Below are 16,220 nucleotides of genomic sequence, written 5' to 3'. Positions count from 1 at the left end.
GTTCTGCTTATGCATCGCACACACACCCAAGAAGTTTCTAAGATGTTGTGTCGGATCATCATCAATGGAATTCCTAAAAAACCCCTCCGCTTTGAGCATTAGGATTAAACCATGTTTCACCTTAAAAGTTGTAACACTAACAACCGGAGGTACAATAGCATTTGTATCCTCAATGTACTCATCTATGTACGCAAAAGGATTTTCTTCCATTTCTTCCTCATATTCGGCCATGTCTTCCTATCAACACCAAGCAAAATAAGCAAAGTGTGATGGAATAGAATAAGACGTAAAGTAAAGCACACACTAATAGTAATTTCAAAACCATATTCCCCGGCAACGACGCCAAAATTTGATATGCTCAAATTACACTTTCGGTGTCAAATATAATAACCCAACAAGGTTGGGGTCGAATCCCACAGGTAATAGGCATGAAATCGTTACTCGAGTAGTGTACTACTTGACTTAGGTCGTAATTCTATTCCATTAATTGTAACAAGAGTATGATATGTTGTGATTTAAAATATAATGCTATCGGTGTTAATATGATATATTTAGTTATCTCTTTAAATCACAACATATCATACTCTTTAAATCACAACATATCATACTCTTGTTACAATTTGATTAAGGAAACCAAGTTTGTGTCCCCTTCAATAAAATATAATGCTATCGGTGTTAATATGATATATTTCTAATAGAAGGTTCTTTAAATATGCAAATGATTTCTAAATGACTACCCAATTTTCCAATAGTTGGGTAGTATTTCCTCTTTATGATTTTTTCAAATATAAAAGAGTTGCAATTAAGAGCATTCAATTTATGCCAAATAAAACCCACTTTTTCCTAAGCGATTCTATTAAACAAGGTTTAAAGTCTTGAGTCTTTGATATTTAGTTCTACCAAACTCTAACTCACTTTTCCAAGTAAAGAAAGAGTATAATGGCCCTTGTTAATATTTGCAACCACCAACAATAAATGAAGAATGAGAAATAAATATATTTATCAATCAACCATTATGTATATATTCAATGTTAAACACCCATTAACATAACACCCATTTAGGGTCCGCAACCTTAGTATTTAAAGCTAGCTACTCATGTTAAAATACAAAAAGATGAGAATATTCAATGCCATAAAGCTTACAAAGTGCAAGATTCTTCACTCCTAAAGATTCCAAGAGAGGAATATTCAAAGGTTGGAATGTAGCTCAAAAACAAGACAAGATGCCCCAACAAAACCCCAATAAATCTATTTATAGTGGGCTAAAACTCGGGACCAATTTTGGAAAAAAATGCCCTTCTAGGTCAACTATGCGACCATATTTCGGTCGCATAATAGACATGCAGTCCATATTCTCGTCACAGCCATCACATCTTCGAAACCCTAGTTCCCAGGTAGTTGCCGCATTTAGGTTATGCGGTCCCCATTGTTGATTTGCGATCGCATTTGTCACCGCATTTCTGCCTTCAGCAACTTCTACAACGAGTTTGCGATCCATTATGCGGTCCGCAAACCTGTTATGCGGTCGCATAATGGACCGCATTTCTTGCGCTTGAATTTGGCCAACAGATTGTTGGGCTTTGCGATTCCTCTGAGCACTATGCGGTCCGCATGTTGGATTTACGGTCCGTATACTCACATCTGCGATCGCATTTTGTCTTTTTCTTGTCCTTTTGCGGTTTTTTGATTTTATTTCCATGTTCTTGGGTCCTTGAGCCTCATACACTGCGAAATATTAAAATTACATAAGTATAAAAGATAATTGCATTTAAAACAAGCTAAAATCTAAGCAATTGGTATCAAATGTGCCAAAATTCTCCGGCACATCATAAATACATTTAAAACATTATTTTGGGAGGGACTTTTGGACCTTTGACGTCCTTTAGCCCTAGGGAGAACACAAACCATGCTTGGAAAAAGGATTCTAACTAGTTTTTCTTCTCTTCTCTTCTCTTAGTTTCATAGTTTATTAGTTCTAGAGTTGTGGGTGCTACATGAACGTTGTAGTTTGAATCTTGAATTGTTCTTATTATTTTATCATATTGGTTTATTTATTCAATCCTGCGCTTAATTATTTGGTTGCTTGATCACCAATTGAATACTATCTATGAATTTAGGATTGAACTCGAGAGAGGGAATTCTAGATTGCATATAAGATTGAGTAGAGTAATATCTTGAACTCGGGTATCGAGAACGAATTTGTGGTTAGGATAGGAATATACCTAATAGCCTTGCTTGTTTATTATACGTGAATTATAAATGCGTTCTTGTTAATCCTAAATTCATAGGAATATAGGCGTTAGGTTAGCTTGAATAGGCGAGTTGTATTTCGGGAGAAGCTACGAGCAATATTAACCTCGTCAATCAATAAACTAGATAAATTAATTAGACAATTTAGGTGAAAAACTCAATGGGACTGTTAGCTAACCCATAGCTCTAGAATCGTTTCTCTTATTGAATTCGTCTCTAATATTACAAACTTGTTTCCTTTAATCTCTTAGTTTGTTATTCAGATTAGTTTTAATTAAATATTCATGTTAGATATTCCCTTGGATAGATTAATTATGTTAGTTTAATTTAGTAGATAGTAAATCTCAACTCCCTGTGAGTATGATATCTGGACTTACAATCCTATATTACTTGTCGACCATGTATACTTGCGTGTGCATTTTGGAGCAACACGTTTTTGGTGCCATTGCCGGGGACTTAAATATTGACTACTTTCTAGTTTTTGCTTTCATTGTTTATTTAGTCAAGTTTAATGTTACTTGATTATTGCTCTGATCTCAGGAACTTTGATTGAATGAGCAGGGTCAGAAGCCAGGACAGACATCAAGGCTTTGACCCCGAACCTGAGAGAACATTTAATAGGAGGTTGAGAGAAGCAAGGGACACACATAATCTTCACACACTTGTTCAAATTCCTTTGAACATAGCAAAGGAGTAACATATGGCCGTTCAGGAGGTGGCGATGCCCAACATTGCTTATGTCACCTCCAGCATTGTGAAGCTCGGAATCACTAGGCACTTTGAGCTGAAATAGAGCATGATCCAGCTACTACATGCGAATGGGCAATTTATGGGTCTTCCACACGAGGATCCACAATAGCAAATCCTAAACTTCTTGGAGATTAGTGATACCTATATCACCAATGGAGTCACTCCAGACTATGTGAGGCTCACACTTATCCCGTTCTCTCTGTTGGGCGAAGCAAAGTGATGGCTGAAGGTAGAGCCAGCTAATTCTATTACATTATGGAATGATTTGGCAAGAAAATGTTTGTCAAGGTTCTTTCTTTCAGGCAAAACTGCAAAGATTATAAGTGAGATATTTGCCTTAAAACAGAAAGCTGGGGAGTCTTTATACTCAGCTTGGGAGAGGTTCAAGGGCTACTTAGAGATTGTCCTCATCACAATCAGACAAACGAAGTGTTAGCTCACACTTTCATAGAAGGGATACATCTTGACAAAGATTATAGTAGATGCTGCAGCTGGAGGTCAAGTGTTGGAGAAAAGCTTTGATGAGATATATGTGTTATTGAACAAATTCTCCAAAAGTAATCCTGATTGGCAAGGAGAGATGGGCAGACACACAGTGCAAAAATCTGTAAGGGTTCTCGAGTTAGATGTCATCTCGGCATTATCAGTGCAGATTTCCATGTTGACCAACCAAGTCAATCATATGATCTTGGTTATTAACAAGCAACAAGCTCAGCCAGTGCAATAGGTTCAATTGTTTTGTGATGTATATAGAGAAGGTCATACGAGCGGCTTATGCCTAGTTAATCCAGAGTCTGTCTGTTTTGTGGGTAATGCAAATAGGGGCTAGACAAACCAGTATGAGAACACTTACAATCATAACAGGAGGAACCACCCAAACTTCTCTTGGGGTGGAAACTAAGGTGCTCAGATTCAATACCGACCACAAACACCTCAATAACAATATAGACCACCTCAAGCTGAGCAACATGCAAACTCAACAAGTCACATATAGGAAATGATGAAGAAATTGATGGCTGAGCAGCAAGCCCACACAGTAGAGATGATGAAGAAAGTGATGGCTGACCAGCAGGCCCAAGTCGCAGCAATGAGAAATTTGGAGCGACAAATGGGACAATTTGCTAGTTCCCAAAATACTCGACCAATTGGAGCACTTCCTAGTGACCCTGAGGCTAATACTAAGGCATCTATTAATTCTATGTCATTGAGGAATATGAGACAGTTAGAAGAAGTCCAGTCGAAAAAGAGAAAACAAGTGACCTTTAATGAGAAGCCAGCCACTATAGAGTCAGAATCAGAAAAATCAAAAGAGTCAGAGAAGCCAGCTGAAGAGGCAGTGGCTAAGCAACCCCACCATTAGTTACGAGGACACCACCTCCGTCCCCTCAAAGATTGCAGAAAGTGAAGGATAATACCGTGTATAAAAAGTTTCTTGATATTTTGAAGCAAGTGCAAATCAATATTTCACTATAGACATCCTGCAAGAAGTGCCTAAATACACAAAACACATCAAAGACATAGTGGAAAATAAAAGGAGGTTGACTGAATTTGAGGCTGTGGCGCTTACTGAGGATTGTAGCTCTAGAATCCAAAGCAAGTTACCTCAGAAATTGAAGAATCCGGGTAGTTTCACTATCCAATCTCGATTGGTAAGCATGCTGTCGGGCGAGCTTTGTGTGATCTTGGAGCGAGCACCAATTTGATGCCACTATCTGTATTCAGATAGTTGGGCTTGGGTGAGCCGCTCCCAACAATGGTAATCTTACAGTTGGCTGATCTCTCCCTTGCTCATCTTGAATGAGTGATTGAAGATGTGGTAGTTCAAGTGAGTTCTTTCATATTCCTTACTGATTTCATTATCTTGCACTACGAGCCTGATCAGGAAGTTCCATTTATTTTGGGGTGTCCATTCTTAGCCATGGGCCGAGCTATTATTGATGTATACGAAGGAAATATGACAATGAGAGTCGGTGATCGAGTGGAGATATTCAATGTGTATAAAGCACTCAGATTGTCAGCCCACTATGAAGAGCTATCCATGATTTCGGTGGTGGAAAGTGATGCTACTCATTGTGCCTTATATGAGCCCCATAGATCCTTTTGAACGAGCTTTGATTGGCGATGAAGAAGATAGTGAAGATGAAATGATGGGAGAAATTGAGCAAGTAATTGACATGTCTTGCAGTTATGTCCATGAGTTTGGGAGATTTGAGGAGTTGGACAGGACTATCACTCTGACCCCTCCTAAGCCATCTATTGAAGAAGTTCCAAAGCTAGAACTTAAGCCCCTTCCAGCGCATCTGCGCTATGCTTATTTGGGGAACTCTAAGAAATTGCCGGTGATTATCTCATCCAGCTTGGCGAATGTACAAGAAGAAAAATTGCTCAGAGTACTTCGCGAGCATAAAAAGGCTATTGGGTGGACAATTGCTAACATCAACAGAATTGGTCCATCGTTTTGCATGCATAAAATCTTTCTGGAAGATGGACACTGCCCCAGTGTTGAGCAACAAAGGAGATTAAATCCCATTATGAAAAAGTTCATGAAGAAGGAAGTAATCAAGTGGCTCGATGCAAGCATCATCTTTCCTATCTCTAATAGCAACTAGGTAAGCCCAGTTCAATGCCCAAAAGGGGGGGGGATGACTGTGGTTGAGAATGATAAAATGAGCTAATTCCTACTCGCACTGTGACGGGGTGGAGAGTTTGCATTGATTATAGAAGGCTCAACAAAGTAACCCACAAGGACCACTTCCCACTTCAATTCATTGACCAAATGTTGGACAGATTGGCGAGGCATGAATATTATTGCTTCCTTGATGGTTATTCGGGATACAATCAGATTTTCATATGCCTAGAGGATCATGAGAATACCACTTTTACTTGTCCTTATGGCACTTTTTCCTTCAAGCGAATGTCGTTTGGTCTTTGTAATGCACCAACTACTTTCCAGAGATGCATGATGGCTATTTTCACTGATATGGTGTAAATATTTGTGGAAGTCTTTATGGATGATTTTTTAGTCTTTGGGTTTTCTTTTGACGACTGTTTGAAGAATTTGAGCAAGGTGTTAGCCTATTGTGAAGAAATAAATATAGTGTTGAATTGGAAAAAATGGCATTTTATGGTGCAGGAAGGCATCGTGTTGGGTCACAGAGTGTCTAGAAGCGGCATTGAAGTTGATAAGGTGAAGGTGGAGGCGGTTGAAAAATTACCTCCACCCATTTCTATAAAGGGTTTCAGAAGGTTTTTGGGACACGCGGGGTTCTATCGGTGCTTGATAAAGGATTTTTCAATAATTGCTACCTTTGGGCAGGTTTCTTGAGAAGGATGTAACTTTCAATTTTGATGACGCCTGCCTGAAGGCCTTTAAAGAGCTCAAAAAGAAGTTGGTGGCTGCCTCCATTATTGCGGCACCAGATTGGTCCTTACCATTTGAACTTATGTGTGATGCAAGTGACCATGGTATTGGGGCAGTGCTAGGCTAGAGGAAAGACAAGGTGTTTTATTCCATCTACTATGCGAGTAAGACTCTTGATGATCTACAGCTGAATTACACCATCATTGAAAAAGAGTTGTTAGCCGTGGTGTGGGCCTTTGAGAAATTTTGGGCATACTTGGTGGGAACAAAAGTCATAGTCCATACCGATCATGCAACAATCAGGTATCTATTTACAAAAAAGGAATCTAAAGCTAGATTGATGCGCTTAGTTTTGTTGTTGTAAAAATTTGATGTAGAAATACGAGATCGAAAGGGCATAAAGAACTAAGTAGCTGACCATATATCAAGGCTAGAAAATCATGACCACATGGAGGAGCCATACTTGTACAAGCAGTGTGCTGATTAGTTGATGAGGATATGCATACCAGAAAAGGAGGTGGAATTAGTGTTGTATAATTGTCATGCATCACCTTGTTGGGGCTATCATGGAGGCGATAGAAGAGCTGCAAATTTATTACAGTCTAGTTTCTTTTGGTGAACATTATTCAAGGATGCCCGTGCATTTGATAAGAAGTGTGACCAGTGTCAAAGAACATGAACAATCACAAAGAGGCGTGAGATGCCTTTGAATAGCATCCTAGAGGTCCAGATTTTGGATGTGTGGGGGATTGATTTTTGTGACGACCCAAGGGGTCATCACCGTAATTCTTCCTTGTTCCGTGCTCCCGAGGCCTTGAAAACCTCGCTTTTAGTTGCCTCAATTGGCGTGCGCAGTTCGGGCGCATAGCCAGAAAGTTTTATGTTAGAATATGTGAATTATGTGAAACATTTGATGAATTTTGGTATTAATATGCATAATGTTGACTTCGGTCAACATTTTGGGTAAACGAACCCGGACCTGTGATTCGACGGTCCCGGAGGGTTCGTAGAAAAATATGGGACTTGGGCGTGTGCCCGGAATCAAATTCTGAGGTCCCAAGCCCGAGAAATGAATTTTTGAAAGAAATTGTTTTTCTGAAATTTGATATGAAAATTTGAAATGAAAAGGAGTTAGAAATTATAGGTATCGGGCTCGTATTTTGGTTCTGACGCCCGATACAAGTCTTAAATATGTGTTAAGCACTATTTGTAAAGTTTGGCTAAAAACGGACGTCATATGACGTGTTTCGGACTAAAAATGGAGAGTTTGAGTTATGAAAGTTGAAGAAAGAAAATCATGTGTTTGAGGCTTGATCCTATGTATATGATGTTATTTTGGCGATTTGATCGCACGAGTAAGTCCGTAAGTTATTTTTAAGGTTGTGTGCATGTTTGGTTTGGAGCCCCGAGGGCTCGGGTGAGTTTTGAATGGGGACCGGGAGGTCTTGGACTTAAGAAAATGCAGGTTCAGGTGTTGCAGACACCAGCGCGGCCGCGGTCATTTCCGCGTGGTCCACGCTGGAGCCGCGCGGCTGCGATGCCTTTTTGTGCGGTCCGCGTGGTTTAGTCTGAGGGATATGGTTTCAGGTTAGCCAGTGCAGCCGCACACCAAAACAGTGCGGTCCGCGCTGGAAGGGTTCAGAGAAGCCCCACTTTTCTCCCACTCGGCGCGGCCGCAACACATTTTTGTGCGGTCCGCGCCAGATCCTCAGAAAGGTATACAAGTTCGGAAAATCTCAGTCATTTTTCACTTTTCAAAAACCCAAAACCTAAGAGGCGATTTTCTAAACAACCTTTTTTCTCCAAAACGATTGGTAAGTGATTTCTAACTTAATTTCTTTATTCCTTAACATCTTTTAACATAATTTCAACTTCAAATCAAAGATTTTCATGGGGAAAATTTGGTGTTTTGGGTAGAACCTAGGTCTTCTACAAATTGAGAAGTTGGACCTCAATTTGGTGTCCGATTTAAAAACAAATCATATATTTGGATTCATAGGGGAATGGGTAACCGAGTTTTGGTCCGAACCTCGAGTTTCGACCACGTGGGTCCGGGGGTATTTTTGACCTTTTTGGGAAAAACCTTGAAAAAATCTATTTTTCATGCATTGGGGATGATTCATTTAGTAATTATTAATGTGATTAAGTATCTTATGACTAGATTCGAGCGGATTGGTGGTGGAATCAAGAGGTAAAGCTGTACTAGAAGCGTGAGTTGAGTTTGGAGCATTTGAGGTAAGTGTTTGTTATAACTTTGGCTTGAGGGAATAGGATTAGCATGATATTTGTTACTTGCTAATGTGTAGTACGGTGTATAGGCATGGTGACGGTTATCTATGCACCGGAGTCTAGCATGACCGTGAGTCTTGATTGCTTTTAATCCGAATAATATGTCACAAGCTCCTTGTTTATTTGATGAGTTTCATACAATGTGAACGGTTGAGGTAAAATTGTGATTGGTGTAGTTTTGGAGCGTTAGCTTGAACATGAATGTTTTAGTTGAGGAAGAATGGATTTAAAAAGGAGAATGTGTGTGAATACTCCCTTGCCGGGATGTGTAGACTGATATATATACTCTCCCTTGTCGGGATATTTTGGGCTGTTAGCTGTACCCTTGCCGGGTTAAAGGTATATGATATTATGGGATCGTGTGGCACGCCGTCCACTTATATATGATATTATGGGATCGTGTGGTACGCCGTCCACTTATATATGATATTATGGGATCGTGTGGCACGCCGTCCACTTATATATGATATTATGGGATCGTGTGGCACGCCGTCCACTTATATATATATATATATATATATCATGGGAATCAGTCTCTTCTGTTTATTTCCGATATTTCATTTTTACCTGTTACTCCCCGATAGCATGTCCCCTCCTAGCTTTACTTTGTATTATCTTGTTATTGTTTTTTTCTTGCACTTGTATATATATCTGTACAGGTTAATTGTGGTAGGTCCGGTTTAGCCTCGTCACTACTTCGCCGGGGTTAGGCCAGGCACTTACCAGCATATGGGGTCGGTTGTGCTGATGCTACACTCTATGCATTTTTGGTGCACAAATCAGGGAGCAGCTTACGGACCGCATCAGTAGGATTTCTGGGAGCTATCTTCAGTCCAGGGACTATCGAGGTAGCCTAGCTGGCATTCGCAGGCCGAAGTCCCTTTCCATGTTTTTCGTTTGTTCATCTTGTATCAGACAAACATGATGTATTTCCTTTCAGACATTGTTTGTAGTATTCTGTAGTAGTCCGTGAGCTAGTGACACCAGACCTTGGGTAGTGATGTGTATTAAACTTCCGCACTTTTGGTTTTCAGTTGCTTTAGATTTAAAGTCTTCCGCTTAAATCTTGTCTCGTTTATTATATTGTTTGAGAGAAAGCAGTAAAGGTGTTTTAAATAATTGGCTTGCCTATCTCCGATAGTAGGCGACATCAGGACACACGATGGTGGGAAATTCGGGTCGTGACAAGTTGGTATCAGAGCACTAGGTTATTTAGTTCTCACAACTCACGAATAAGCTCAGTAGAGTCTGAGGGATCGGTACAGAGACGTCTCTATTTATCCCGCAGAGGCTACTGAGTTAGGAAAACTTCACCTTGTTCATTCTTGTCGTGCGATTCTGTTTCTCAAGTACTGATTGTCTTTCCACTCTGTTCTTTCGAGATGGCGAGGACACGTGCTTCCTCTTCTACCGCGCAACAGCCTGAGCCCCCAGCAGCAGCCCCTATTAGGGGCAGAGGGTGAGGCCGAGGCCGTGCCGAGGCCGGGGCAGAGCTCAGCCCCGAGCAACATTTCCAGCGACGGAGCCTCAGGTCGATTTTGAGGAGGAGGTTCCGGCCCCAGCTGTTCCAGTGGGCCCAGCTCAGGTCCCAGAGGGTTTCATAGCCACTCCAGTGCTTCAGGACGCTTTGGTCCGACTGGTAGGCTTTATGGAGGGCATTTCTAGAGCGGGTTTGCTTCCCGTAGCTCCAACCACATCTCAGGATGGGGGAGGAGTTCAGACTCCTGATAGTCGTACTCCAGAGCCGGTAGCTCCTCAGGCTCAGGTTCCAGCAGTTCAGCCAGCCGTGGCAGTTCAGCCAGCTGTGGCAGCCCAACCAGGTATTGCGGCTCAGTCCAGTGATGGTGCGACTATGTCCGCGGATGCTTTATGGAGGCTTGATAGTTTCACCAAGCTCTTCACTACTACATATAGTGGCACTCCCTCAGAGGATGATCAGGATTTCATATTCAGCTGTCATGAGGTTCTACGGACTATGGGCATTGTAGAGACCAATGGGGTCGACTTCGCCACTTTTCGCCTGTCAGGATCCACCAAGACTTGGTGGAGGGATTTCTGTTTAGCCAGGCCAGCATGGTCGCCATCATTGACATGAGATCAGTTTTCGTAGTTATTTTTGGGGAAGTTTCTTCCAGTTACTCAGCGAAATGCTCTTCGCAGGCAGTTTGAGCATCTCCAGTAGGGTCCTATGACGGTTACCCAGTATGAGACCCGGTTCATTGATCTCACTCGTCATGCCATTATGATACTTCCCACCGAGAGAGAGAGGGTGCGGAGGTTTGTCGATGGGTTGGTTCAGTCGATCCGTGTTCAGATGACCATGAGTGCCGGGAGTGAGATTACATTTCAGGAGGCGGCAGATGGTGCCCGCCGGATAAAGATGGCACTTGCTCAGGGAGGTGGTCATAGGTCTGATAAGAGGCCCCGTCATTCGGGTAGATTCAGTGGTACCTCATCTGGAGGTAGGGATTCTTATGGTAGAGGCCATCCTTCGAGGCCCTTTCAGTCAGCTCTCCAGGCTTCTCATGGTACACCAGGTGGTCGTGGTTCTCAGCTGCAGTATTCTGACCAGCAGCTCTTCAGTTCACCATCAGCACCTATCAGTGCACCACCACTTCGTTTTTCTCAGCAGCCGAGGGCTTGTTATACTTGCGGCGATGTGAGTCACATTGCCAGATATTGCCCTCGAGCTTCCAGTAGCTCACAGCAACAGGGTTCTCGCCCGATGATCCAGGCAACAGTTGCCCCACAGCCTGCCCAGCCAGCTAGAGGCGGGGATAGAGGACATAGAGGTGAAGTTAGAGGCCTTAGAAGTGGAGCTCAGACCGCTAGAGGTAGAGGTCAGCCAACAGTAGATCGTCCCAGGGATATTGATTTTTGTATTGATTTGGCTCTGGGCACTCAGCCCATTTCCATTCTGCCGTATCGTATGGTGCCACCAGAATTGTAAGAGTTAAAGGAACAACTGCAGGATTTGCTTGAGAAAGGTTTTATTAGACCTAGTGTTTCGCCTTGGGGTGCGCTGGTGTTGTTTGTTAAGAAAAAGGATGGTTCGATGAGAATGTGCATCGATTACCGGCAATTGAACAAGGTTACAATTAAGAATAAGTATCCACTACCGAGGATCGACGATTTATTCGACCAGCTTCAGGGTGCGAGGGTATTTTCAAAGATAGATTTGAGATCTGGCTACCACCAGCTGAGGATTAGGGCGTCTGATGTCCCTAAGACAACATTTCGCACTCGGTATGGGCACTATGAGTTTTTGGTCATGTCATTTGGATTGACTAATGCCCCAGCAGCGTTCATGGAGTTGATGAACCGAGTGTTCAGACCTTATTTGGACTTGTTCGTGATAGTCTTCATTGACGATATTCTTATATACTCCCGCAGTCAGGAGGAGCATGAGCAGCACCTCAGAGTGGTCCTTCAGACCCTAAAGGATAGTCAGTTGTATGCTAAGTTCTCAAAGTGCGAGTTTTGGTTGAGTTCGGTCGCATTCCTGGGTCATGTCGTATCAGCAGCAGGTATTCAGGTAGACCCGAAGAAGATAGAGGTAGTGAAGAACTGGCCTCGACCAGCTTCAGCTATGGATATTCAGAGTTTCCTAGGGTTAGCAGGTTACTACCATCGGTTCGTGGAGGGGTTTTCATACATTGCAGCCCCTATGACCAGATTGACCCAGAAGGGTGTCCAGTTCAGGTGGTCGGACGAGTGTGAAGCGAGTTTCCAGAAGCTCAAGACGGCTCTGACTACGGCACCGGTATTGGTTCTGCCCACAGGTTCAGGGCCATATACGGTCTATTGTGATGCGTCTCGTATTGGGCTTGGTGCAGTGTTGATGCAGGAAGGCAAGGTCATTGCTTATGCTTCGAGGCAGTTGAAGATCCACGAGAAGAATTATCCGGTTCATGATCTCGAGTTGGCAGCCATTGTTCATGCCCTGAAGATCTTGAGGCATTACTTATATGGCATGACGTGTGAGGTTTACACTGATCACAAGAGTCTTCAGTATCTGTTCAAGCAGAAAGAGTTGAATTTGAGGCAGAGGAGGTGGTTAGAGTTGCTAAAGGATTATGATGTTACTATCTTATACCACCTAGGGAAGGCCAATGTGGTGGCCGATGCATTGAGCAGGAAGTCCGCCAGCATGGGTAGTCTTGCTTATATTCCAGTCAGCCAGAGATCGCTTGTTTTGGATGTTCAGGCCTTGTCCAATCGTCTTGTGAGGTTGGATATTTCGGAGCCTAGCAGAGTGTTAGCTTGCACGGTTGCTCGTTCCTCACTATTAGAGCGTATCCGCGAGCGGCAGTTTGAGGATCCCCATTTGTGTGTCTTGAGAGACACGGTGCAGCGTGGAGGTGCCAAGAAAGTAACCTTAGATGATGATGGTGTATTGAGATTGTAGGGGCGAGTTTGTGTGCCCAATGTTGATGGGATTCGAGAGTTGATCTTAGCGGAGGCCCACAGTTCTCGATATTCTATTCACCCGGGCACCGCGAAGATGTATCAGGATCTGAGGCAGCACTATTGGTGCGTAAGATGAAGAAAGACATTGTTGCGCACGTGGCTCGGTGTTTGAATTGTCAGCAGGTTAAGTACGAGCATCAAAGACCCGGTAGTCTATTTCAGAGGATTGCACTTCTGGAGTGGAAGTGGGAGAGGATTATGATGGATTTCGTTACTGGACTCCCGATGACTCGGAAAAAGTTTGATGCAGTTTGGGTCATTGTTGATAGGCTGACCAAGTCACCGCATTTTGTTCCTGTTGTAGCCACCTATTCGTCCGAAAGGTTAGCCAAGATTTATATCAGGGAGATTGTTCGCCTTCATGGGGTGCCGCTATCTATCATTTCGGATCGGGGTACGCAGTTTACCTCGCATTTCTTGAGAGCGGTTCAGCGAGAGTTGGGCACCGAGGTTGAGTTGAGTACATCATTTCATCCCTAGATGGACGGTCAGTCCGAGAGGACTATTCAGATTCTTGAGGACATGCTCCGAGCCTTTGTCATTGATTTTGGAGGCTCGTGGGACCAGTTTTTGCCTTTAGCAGAGTTCGCCTACAATAATAGCTACCAGTCCAGCATTCAGATGGCTCCGTATGAGGCGTTGTATGGTAGGCGATGTCGGTCTCCAGTTGGATGGTTTGAGTCGGGAGAGGCTCGATTATTGGGTACGGATCTGGTTCAGGAAGCCTTGGACAAGGTCAGGATTATTCAGAATAGACTTCGTACAGCTCAGTCCAGATAGAAGAGTTATGCAGACCGCAAGGTCAGAGATGTTGCTTTCATGGTTGGTGAGCGGGTATTGCTCCGTGTATCGCCTATGAAGGGCGTGATGAGATTTGGGAAGAAGGGCAAGCTCAGCCCTAGGTTCATCGGTCCATTTGAGATTCTTGATCGTGTGGGAGATGTGGCTTATAGACTTGCCTTGCCACCTAGCTTGTCAGCTGTGCATCCCGTGTTTCATGTATCTATGCTCCGGAAGTATCGCGGAGATCCATCGCACGTGTTGGATTTCAGCACTGTCCAATTGGACAAAGATCTGTCATATGAGGAGGAGCCGGTGGCTATTCTAGACCGGCAGGTTCGACAGTTGAGGTCGAAGAGTTTTCCTTCGGTGCGTGTTCAGTGGAGAGGTCAGCCTCCTAAGGCATCGACCTGGGAGTCCGAGTCCGATATGCGGAGCCGTAATCCTCATTTATTTCCCGACTTAGGTACTTCTTTCTTTTGTCCAGTCGAGGACGAACGGTTGTTTTAGAGGTGGAGAATGTGACGACCCAAGGGGTCATCACCGTAATTCTTCCTTGTCCCGTGCTCCCGAGGCCTTGAAAACCTCGCTTTTAGTTGCCTTGATTGGCGTGCGCAGTTCGGGCGCATAGCCGGAAAGTTTTTATGTTAGAATATGTGAATTATGTGAAACATTTGATGAATTTTGGTATTAATATGCATAATGTTGACTTCGATCAACATTTTGGGTAAACAGACCCGGACCTGTGATTCGACGGTCCCGGAGGGTTCGTAGAAAAATATGGGACTTGGGCGTGTGCCCGGAATCAAATTCTGAGGTCCCAAGACCGAGAAATGAATTTTTGAAAGAAATTGTTTTTCTGAAATTTGATATGAAAATTTGAAATGAAAAGGAGTTAGAATATAGGTATCGGGCTCGTATTTTGGTTCCGACGCCCGGTACAAGTCTTAAATATGTGTTAAGCACCATCTGTAAAGTTTGGCTAAAAACGGACGTCATATGACATGTTTCGGACTAAAAATGGAGAGTTTGAGTTATGAAAGTTGAAGAAAGAAAATCACGTGTTTGAGGCTTGATCCTATGTATATGATGTTATTTTGGCGATTTGATCGCACGAGTAAGTCCGTAAGATGTTTTTAAGGTTATGTGCATGATTGGTTTGGAGCCCCGAGGGCTCGGGTGAGTTTTGAATGGGGCCCGGGAGGTCTTAGACTTAAGAAAATGCAGGTTCAGGTGTTGCAGACACCAGCGCGGCCGCGGTCATTTCCACGCGGTCTGCGCTGGAGCCGCGCGGCCGCGTTGCATTTTTGTGCGGTCCGCGTGGTTGAGTCTGAGGGCTAGGGTTTCAGGTTAGCCAGCGCGGTCGCGCACCAAAACAGTGCGGTCCGCGCTGGAAGGGTTCAGAGAAGCCCCACTTTTCTCCCACTCGGAGCGGCTGCAACACATTTTTGTGCGGTCCGTGCCAGGTCCTCAGAAAGGTATACAAGTTCGGAAAATCTCAGTCATTTTTCACTTTTCAAAAACCCAAAACCTAAGAGGCGATTTTCCAAACAACTTTTTTTCTCCAAAACGATTGGTAAGTGATTTCTAACTTAATTTCTTTATTCCTTAACATCTTTTAACATAATTTCAACTTCAAATCAAAGATTTTCATGGGGAAAATTTGGTGTTTTGGGTAGAACCTAGGTTTTCTACAAATTGAGAAGTTGGACCTCAATTTGGGGTCCGATTTAAAAACAAATCATATATTTGGGATTCATGGGGGAATGGGTAACCGGGTTTTGGTCCGAACCTCGAGTTTCGACCACGTGGGTCCGGGGGTATTTTTGACCTTTTTGGGAAAAACCTTGAAAAAATCTATTTTTCATGCATTGGGGATGATTCATTTAGTAATTATTAATGTGATTAAGTAACTTATGACTAGATTCGAGCGGATTGGTGGTGGAATCAAGAGGTAAAGCTGTACTAGAAGCGTGAGTTAAGTTTGGAGCATTCGAGGTAAGTGTTTGTTCTAACTTTGGCTTGAGGGAATAGGATTAGGATGATATTTGTTACTTGCTAATGTGTAGTACGGTGTATAGGCATGGTGACGGTTATCTATACACCGGAGTCTAGCATGACCGTGAGTCTTGATTGCTTTTAATCCAAATAATGTGACACAAGCTCCTTGTTTATTTGATGAGTTTCATATAATGTGAATGGTTGAGGTAAAATTGTGATTGGTGTACTTTTGGAGCGTTAGCTTGAACATGAATGTATTAGTTGAGGAAGAATGGATTTAAAAAGGAGAATGTGTTGTGAATACTCCCTTGCCGGGGTG

General features: G+C 43.1%; 1 non-coding gene across 1 annotated transcript; it reads right to left on the bottom strand.

Moving 5' to 3' along the window:
- Positions 1 to 3,313: 3,313 nt before the first annotated feature.
- Positions 3,314 to 3,417, bottom strand: LOC142173091 (small nucleolar RNA R71). Its single transcript, XR_012702520.1, has one exon. It is a non-coding gene; the product is annotated as a small nucleolar RNA R71 (small nucleolar RNA).
- Positions 3,418 to 16,220: the final 12,803 nt, after the last annotated feature.

Source organism: Nicotiana tabacum, chromosome 18 (assembly GCF_000715075.1).
Source record: "Nicotiana tabacum cultivar K326 chromosome 18, ASM71507v2, whole genome shotgun sequence".
NCBI lineage: Eukaryota > Viridiplantae > Streptophyta > Magnoliopsida > Solanales > Solanaceae > Nicotiana > Nicotiana tabacum.
The sequence above is the reverse complement of the archived record's forward strand: the minus strand, read 5'-3'. Positions and strand labels throughout refer to the sequence as shown.